We start from the raw sequence: 8,695 nt of genomic DNA, 5'->3' as shown, positions 1-8,695 counted from the left end.
GGTGTCTGAGTTTCTCTAATCAACATTGGCAGGGTGACGTTACATGCCTGCTCTTGGCTTAAGCTTCATGCAGCCAATGGTTTTAGGAAGATGGCACCGAAGCAAAATGCCTTCGTTGTGAAGAACCCCCTGGAATATTCTTCTCAGTCAACAATAGCGGGTGTATTGGGTATGAAAGTCATTAGAGGATTGTCAAATGAATTTCTTAAACAACACGGTGCGGCGTTGTTTGTGTTAGCAGCTGTCAGTCAGGCTTCGTCTTCATGACACATGGCTTTCCAACATTACCAGAAAGTGCCAGTGCAGACAGCCTGCCTCTAAAATGCGTACGGTTCCAGTAAGGGGTCAGCGACACGTCCCACCTTAAAATCAGACTTTTATTCTTTTAATTGGAGATTAACATGGTTGATTTCACAGACGGAGATCATCTGAAGAGTGAGTGGTGTGTGAATGCAGCCATCACAAGGTTCAGCATCACATCTGCTGCTCCACAGGTCGCAACACAACATCTCCCACCTGGAAAACAAGGTGGAGTCGCTCAGACAAAGAAAAGCAAAAGACAATCCTTTAGAACAGAAACATGGAAAGAAAGAAAAAACAACTACCTGAACATGAGGCGGGGCACTCATGACATAAACCACGGCATTAGCAACGTCTATCGCTTCCAATGGCTGTAAAAAAATATAAAGGCTTTACTGCTTTCCTCTGTAAAAAAACAGTATTGAGTGTATTGATGTGTTCTTTTTGTATATATGCTTACCTTATGCTGAGAATATGCTGCAGTGGCTTTGTCAGGGGTTTTGTTGTAGAAACGGTTAAAAAATTCAGTCTACTATGCCAGGAGAAATGGACTGAAGAGACAAGAGGACAGTCAGTTAACGTCAGGACGTAAGACGACGTCTGTCCTGTCAGAGACTGCAGAACCGGTTGGAACTTTGAGGATGAATTCCAAAAACTACTGCATGAACTGAAAGAATAATAAGTCAAATTCAGCAGCTAATCTAGCTAATCACGGTGTTACAATCGACGAAATCCATTAATGGAAGTTAAAGCGTGAAGGTCCCAGCCCCAGTTTATAAATGGACGGCACTGAAACCTCACCGTGGCTCTGATGTGAGTCTTGGCCTCTCTGAGCTCCTGCCTCAGGCCTTCGGTCAGGGCCGACACGGCGTACTTGGTGGCCGTGTAGAAATGGATCTCGCCGCCGTTAATCACAATGTGTCCACAGATGCTGGAACAGAAGGGAGGGGAGATATTTGAGGGTTATGCGAGTCAAACACATACAAAGAACTACTGATATATCCCCGCCACAAAAGTAACAAAAACAGTCCAATAAAATGACTGAACAGGATCAGACATTCTGTGCCAGAAGACTCTCATTTGACTCAGCAATGTTTTCATAAGCAACCAGACTCTTGGAATTTGTTTGCTCTGCTTGTTCATCAAAACCTTTTCTTGTTGCTGCCATTAACTCTTGGCAGCCGGTTATGGTTTCACATAGAAAGTCGTCTTCATCCGTGGTTTTGGGTTTAGCGCCGTTGTCCTTGTGGCAGAACAAACGATGCCATTAACTTCGCATGGACTATTTGTTTGTCTTTTCTATAAAATGTGCACCAGACTTTTCAGGGTTTTTTTTTTGTCCAAAATTTTAAAATAAATTTTTTGTTTTAATGAACCTACATTTTTAAACACTTCAGTGTGACACAAACAAAAACATCCACTGCCAAGCCCTGAATGAGATCTACAGTACATTTATTATAAAAACTGAAATATCAAAAGCAATACCAATCTGAGCACCATAATCTCACCAGCATGCATCAGAAGTAATCCAACGCATCTCTGATTCCACTAAGCAATAATAATAATAGTCCAGCTGTGGAATTGATTAAATGATTCTTTCAAAAGTCTCCAACTTTTTCCTTTTTCCATTCAAGTTAGTTCAAGCATTTCTCTTCTAAACATAAAGCATTAGTAGAGTTATCACTGCTATTAACTTTATTTATTTCTTTTGATTTTATTTCCCCTTGAAATTAATATTAATTCAATACTGTTATTAACTATTAGTTAAATAACTATTACTGTATGTAATGAAGAGACCTTCATTACTGAATTAATTTATTCAATGTATTGTATAGCACTGTAAAAACATTTGCACTTTCTCACTATGCACTTTATTTAGCACTGCACTTTTAAAATAGATCTATAAATTAATAACATTTTGCACTCAGGAAGTTTTAATTGTATTTATTGAGTATTTTAGGTATTGGTGTGTAGCCTTTGTTCTGGGCTCTGCACAGCTGCTCCTCATTGGCCAGTGGAGGTGGTTAACTGTGAAGAGAGGAGAATTGATACTCAGAGCAATGAGCTATGGGTGGATAAAACTAAGTAAATGATGTGCATAATTTATTAGTGTGGAATGTGCTAATATAGTGACTCACCTGTCTTTATGTGTCCTCTCAGGATGTTGGGACAAATATTGTCCTAAGGGCTGGACAATGTTATAGGTCCTGGGAGAGACCATTGAGAATGGGAGAGGGGTGTATTGTTTTATGGTGTACTGTTTTTATGGTGTTTTTTAGTAAGGGTAAGGATAAAACATAAAAAATATTTATAAAAGGAAGTTGATGTGGTTATAGTAAAATGTATTTTATTCAATTAAGGGGAACAGGGTAAGATGGGATTACCTTATGAATTTTCAGATTTTTTTATCTGTCACAGCTGGGACTATTTAAGATTGTAATTTTCATCTGTGAGACAGATATTGAGACATGAGATTTGAACCAAGAGTGTGACTTATTGTTTGTGATGCTGGGAGGAATAAACCTGCTGTTCCACCTAAACTCCGCTTCATATCATCTGTTTGCACTGAAAAATCCAGCCGAAAAAGGCCAACCTGTTACACTGTACTCTTTTTCTCTCTCATATAAAGTATTCTTACGTCACTCATTCTGTACTTATTGATGCTGTTTTTGCCTGGATAAAGTGATTGACATGGCAGCTGAAGCCAATAACTAGATTTAAAATGAAAGACAAGAGAAAAATGTAAAAAGATTGAATTAACTCCAATAAGGTTCCAGTTACAAATTATTACCTCTGTGATACTTAATGAACCAGAGGCTAAATTAACGTGAACAGTTTTCTCTCCACTGCAACAAACCCGGTCTGTTAAGGGAACAAATGAGTAAAATGAAAGCGAACCTGTTCAGGTTGATGATGTGCCCGTCATCAATGTTCCGTTCTTTCATCGACTGGTACGCTTCACGAGTGCAGATGCTGAGAGCCATAATATTCACCTGCAAAACAACCAGCGAACGTGTAGAAAATGGCTCTGCAGGCGATTTATTACTGTTAAAAACAGTTTACTGATATATTGTCTGTTTTTAATATGGTCTGTTAAATCAGACCATCTTGTTTTAGATTTGGTAGAGTTATCAAAATTATTTCTATTTGCCAAATGTCAATAAAAACTAGGCCAGAACATCAGATTTTTTTTGTATATCTGTTTTGTGTTATTTGCATCACAGCAGGTAAGAAAATGTGAGGAAATGATATCTACATAGCAGAATTTCAGCAACAAAATGCTTTACATGAATTAGAATGAAATGCAATAAAACAACAAACCAAAGGAAAGAGCAAAAGGAAAAAAAAAAAGAGTATGAAACTGCAAATTAGTCCCCAAGTTTAAGAATAAGTAGTTCGTAATTCAAGGGTTTCTCTGGATTCTTGTTCTGATAAAACTTGATGGTATTTTCTAAGTTTGTTCTAGATTTGTGAACTGACGGGAGTTTGTCCTTGTTATTAAAAGTTTAATACTAAATGCTGAATGAATAATTTCTCCAGATAAACTAACAGGAGTTTATCTGGATTTCTGCTCTGGGCTGAATGAAGTATCCTCTGGTCTCACTAACTTATCTTAAGCACCTCTGGTTAACCTCAGATATCTGAACAAGCCCATCTTTACCTCTGCTCATTTCTCCTTTCTCCTCCTCATCCTCAGACATAAACTATTTGAAGTGTCCCTGAAAGCCTCAAAACAATGTCTCATGAGATTCTCTGAGTCACAGTGAGTTCTTACATCCAGCATGTTCTTCCAGGCACTGGTTTTGCCGCTCAGCAGAGAATCGGGGTGAGCCAGGCCGGCGTTGTTGATGCAGACGTCCACGCCTTTGTGCTGCGCTTGATGGCTGCAAACATGGACTGGATGTCCTCCACGTTGGTCAGGTCGCACTTCATCGGGATCAGGACGCCACTGTGGCCTGCGCGCTTACACTCTGCAGCCAAGGCCTAAAACAACGTGGCAGTAGAGAAAACATTTGACTGAAGCTTCTGACTGTATAGTGACTATAATATTTTATATATATATATATATATATATATATATATATATATATATATGTTATCCAGCCTTTTCCAGAATTAACAACTTTATGGTTGTTCACATTTTTTTGACACAGACATTGAACACATTTCATTTCCAACTTCTGTCTTTTTGAAGCACTTGGCAATTTTTCAACGACACTCAACTCAATGCAGAGCCAAAGTGCAGCCTGCTGCAGACATTTACTTATTGTGTAACTCACGAATCTCTGCGGAACTCCCAGTTTTCTGCAAACCTGTCCCGTTGATTTGAACTGTAAACCGATCTGCTTATTCTATTGCATAACAGGACCATTGTATATTTACAGGGTTTTGTTAGTTTATAATACATTTAAAACGGCCCTCTGTTCTCCAGATTGTGCAATCAGGACACAGTATTAAAAGAACAACTTTTATTTATTCATTCTTTATTAGTATTATTTTTATTATTTTTAAGTATTCTCATTTGCTTTGATAATTTTTATAATTTGATAATCGCTCACAATTTTTATTGCGTTTTATTTGATCAGTATTATTATTATTTGAATCAAAGTGTGTCATGGGGTGGTGGTGGAGGTGAGTTGGTGAGGCAGCACGCTGGAGACCCAGGTAAGTGAAAGGTGGTAATTTAATATAAAATAAAGTCCACAGAAACACAGTTAACAAACGGAGTCCGCGGCTAGGCAGCACGGCTGAGCGGAAGCCAGGGCTCAACACCGGTAGCGCTGGTCTAACAGGCGGAAAACAAAAACAAGCAACTAGGTGCGGCAAACAGCGACTGACAATTGACAAACAACGACCCGACGAGGAACAAAGGACACAGGAGGGACTAAATACACTGAGGGTAATCAGGGGAACGAGACACACTGGGAACAATCAAGGGGAAGACAGGACAATGAGGAGAACTCAGGACACAGAAACTCAGAATTAAACACAGAAAAACACAGAACCTGACAGTACCCCCCCCCCCCCCTTAAAGGGCGGCTACCAGACGCCCAAAAACAAAATCCAAAACCCAAAAACCAGCGTGGGCCGAGGGGAGACGGAAGGAGGGCCAGAGTCCAGAAAACAAAAAACTACCCACAAAAGGTGGGCGGAAACACAAGGAGGGGCTAAGAGTCCAAAACTAAACAGAAAGTGGGCAGAGGCGTCGAGGCAGACCCCACAGGGGAGGTCCGGAGGGCGTCCTCGGCGCCAAGGGACGCTAGGGGGCTCTGCAGGTACGCTAGGGGGCTCTGCAGGTACGCTAGGGGGCTCTGCAGGGACGCTAGGGGGCTCTGCAGGGACGCTAGGGGGCTCTGCAGGGACGCTAGGGGGCTCTGCAGGGACGCTAGGGGACACGGGAGGGGCGCTAGGGGGCACGGGAGGAGCCCTAGGAGGCACGGGAGGAGCCCTAGGAGGCACGGGAGGAGCCCTAGGAGGCACGGGAGGAGCACTAGGAGGCACGGGAGGAGCACTAGGAGGCACGGGAGGAGCACTAGGGATCTCGGAAGGAGCACTAGGGATCTCGGAAGGAGCACTAGGGACAGAGGCTGCCGGAGCAGCAGCACGAGGAGCAGGGACCGCAGGAACAGGCGCGGAGGCCGGAGCGGAGTCCGGCGGACCAGGGGCTGAAGCCGGAGCGGAGTCCGGCGGAGCAGGGGCTGAAGCCGGAGCGGAGTCCGGCGGTGCGGGAGCAGCAGCCGGCGGTGCGGGAGCAGCAGCCGGCGGAGCGGGAGCAGCAGCCGGCGGAGCGGGAGCAGCAGCCGGGGGTGCAGGAGCAGAATCCGGCGGAGCAGAAACGGCAGCCGGCGGTGCAGGAACGGCAGCCGGCGGAACGGCACGAGGAGCAGGGGCTGGGCTGGCGGAGCGAATGTCGGGCCTGGGAGGCAGAGGTTTAGCTTCCCAGGCCGCAAAGGCTGTGTGGCGTATCTCCTCTGCCTCCAGCTGGAGCTCCACCAGCGCGGGGTGCGGGAGACGAGGAACCCAATAGTCCAGTAGCAGGCCCAGGCGTATCGCGAACCCTGGCCGTCTCAGGGCGAACGTGGACGTACTCTTTGCCTCCTCATACTCGCGGATAGTACGGAGTAGTTCCTCTAAACCATCTGGGTCCATGACCTGATTCAGCGAGCCTCACCGTATTTCTGGTCGGGTCCTTCTGTCATGGGGTGGTGGTGGAGGTGAGTTGGTGAGGCAGAACGCTGGAGACCCAGGTAAGTGAAAGGTGGTAATTTAATATAAAATAAAGTCCACAGAAACACAGTTAACAAACGGAGTCCGCGGCTAGGCAGCACGGCTGAGCGGAAGCCAGGGCTCAACACCGGTAGCGCTGGTCTAACAGGCGGAAAACAAAAACAAGCAACTAGGTGCGGCAAACAGCGACTGACAATTGACAAACAACGACAACGACAAGGACCCGACGAGGAACAAAGGACACAGGAGGGACTAAATACACTGAGGGTAATCAGGGGAACGAGACACACCTGGGAACAATCAAGGGGAAGACAGGACAACGAGGAGAACTCAGGACACAGAAACTCAGAATTAAACACAGAAAAACACAGAACCTGACAAAGTGTAACAGACCTGGATTTTGTCCAGGCTTCTAGCGCAGCCCACCACCGTCATGCCGAACCGGACCAGCTCATTGGCGATGGCCGCTCCAATCCCGACCGAAGCTCCGGTCACCAGAGCCACTCTGCCCTTCCAGCGGTCCATCACAGCCTCACAGCAGGTCTTCACTGCAGGTCAGGAGGACAAGAGAGAGACGAGGGAGCCGGGAGAACACCGGGATCTTTATAGTCCGGAGTTCTGCTGCACGGAAACGCCCCATTCTGCGTGGTGCGTTCAAGGCCACTCCTCACACTAATGATGGATGGATGGATGGATGGATGGATGGATGGATGGATGGATGGATAAATGGATGGATGGATAAATGGATGGATGGATGGACGGATGGATGGATAAATGGATGGATGAATGGATGGATGGATGTATGGATGGATGGATGGATGGATATATGGATGGATGGATGGATGGATGGATGGATGGATGGATGGATAAATGGATGGATGGATGGATGGATATATGGATGGATGGATGGATGGATGGATGGATGGATGGATAGATGGATGGATGGCTGGCTGGATGGATGGATGGATGGATGGATGGATGGATGGATGGATGGATAAATGGATGGATAAATGGATGGATGGATGGATGAATGGATGGATGGATCGATGGATGGATGGATCGATGGATGGATGGATGGATGGATGGATAGATGGATGGATGGATGGATGGCCTTTTGATAAAGATTGTGAGAGTTGAAAGGGAAGAATTATGTAACCCACCACATCATAGTCATTGTCGTCTCAGCATGTTTTGCTATGAACAGCCTGGATCTCACGCTCTTCTGGATCCAGCAACAGGATTGTGCAAGTTCCCACTTTAGCAGAACTTTGGCAAAGTTCAGTCAAGCTCAATCAGGTGTGAAATCATCAGTCATAACAGTAGGAAAGGGTTTAGGCAAGAAGTACTGAATAACTCAAGAAAACAGTCATTTAACATGTAAAAGTTATATAATCAGACAGACCAAAATATGAATATCAAAATGAAAAGAATTCATATAGATAACATAATCACCAAACAATTTTAAGCAAAACATTCTCCCAACCTCCCGAAATCAGTTAATGTTAGTATAAAACATACTAAACTTTCACAAAAACTGAATGTGTGTCTCTGTGGCTTTTTTTTTTTTTTTTTTAGTTTTTAAAAATACTTGTTCTTCATTTCTTGAAGTTACTCAGATTATTCAGATATTTTATTCAACTAGTGCTGCTTCATGACACAGTCACTCAAATAAAAGAAAAAAGTGCAGTAAAAATATTCATAAGCTTGAAGCAGATGTAAGAGATGAAAAGATTCATTGAAATACTTTTTCAGGGAACAACAATGTGTTCACTTTTACAGCCTAATAAATTTCTAAACATCTATAGCACCGCATTAAGTTTCATTTCCTCATAAACATTTGATGCTTATATAGTGGCTTGCAAAAGTATTCATACCCCTTGAACTCTTCCATATTTTGTCATATTATAACCACAAGGTTAAAAATATTTAATTGGAATTCAATGTGAAAGACAATCACAAAGTGTTATACAGACTAGATTTTTTCCCTTTATGCAAAAGATATTTGACAACAATCACGCAGAGCCAGCATCCCCACTACCAAAAGGTAAAGAGTGCAGGTACTTACCTATGTTTGGAGTCTAACATCCGAGGAAACCTGACCAAATCAGGGTTGTCTTCCATTCAAGTGCTCAATACAGTGGCATCTCCCTAAACAACATGCTGCTCG

At 43.6% G+C, this 8,695-nt stretch overlaps 1 pseudogene; it reads right to left on the bottom strand.

The window, feature by feature from the left end:
• Positions 1 to 359: 359 nt before the first annotated feature.
• LOC129369853 (dehydrogenase/reductase SDR family member 11-like) lies at positions 360 to 7,097 on the bottom strand (annotated as a pseudogene).
• Positions 7,098 to 8,695: the final 1,598 nt, after the last annotated feature.

Source organism: Poeciliopsis prolifica, unplaced genomic scaffold (assembly GCF_027474105.1).
Source record: "Poeciliopsis prolifica strain line A6 unplaced genomic scaffold, Auburn_PproV2 SCAFFOLD022, whole genome shotgun sequence".
NCBI classification, from domain to species: Eukaryota; Metazoa; Chordata; class Actinopteri; order Cyprinodontiformes; family Poeciliidae; genus Poeciliopsis; species Poeciliopsis prolifica.
This window is presented reverse-complemented; position numbering and strand designations above follow the sequence as displayed.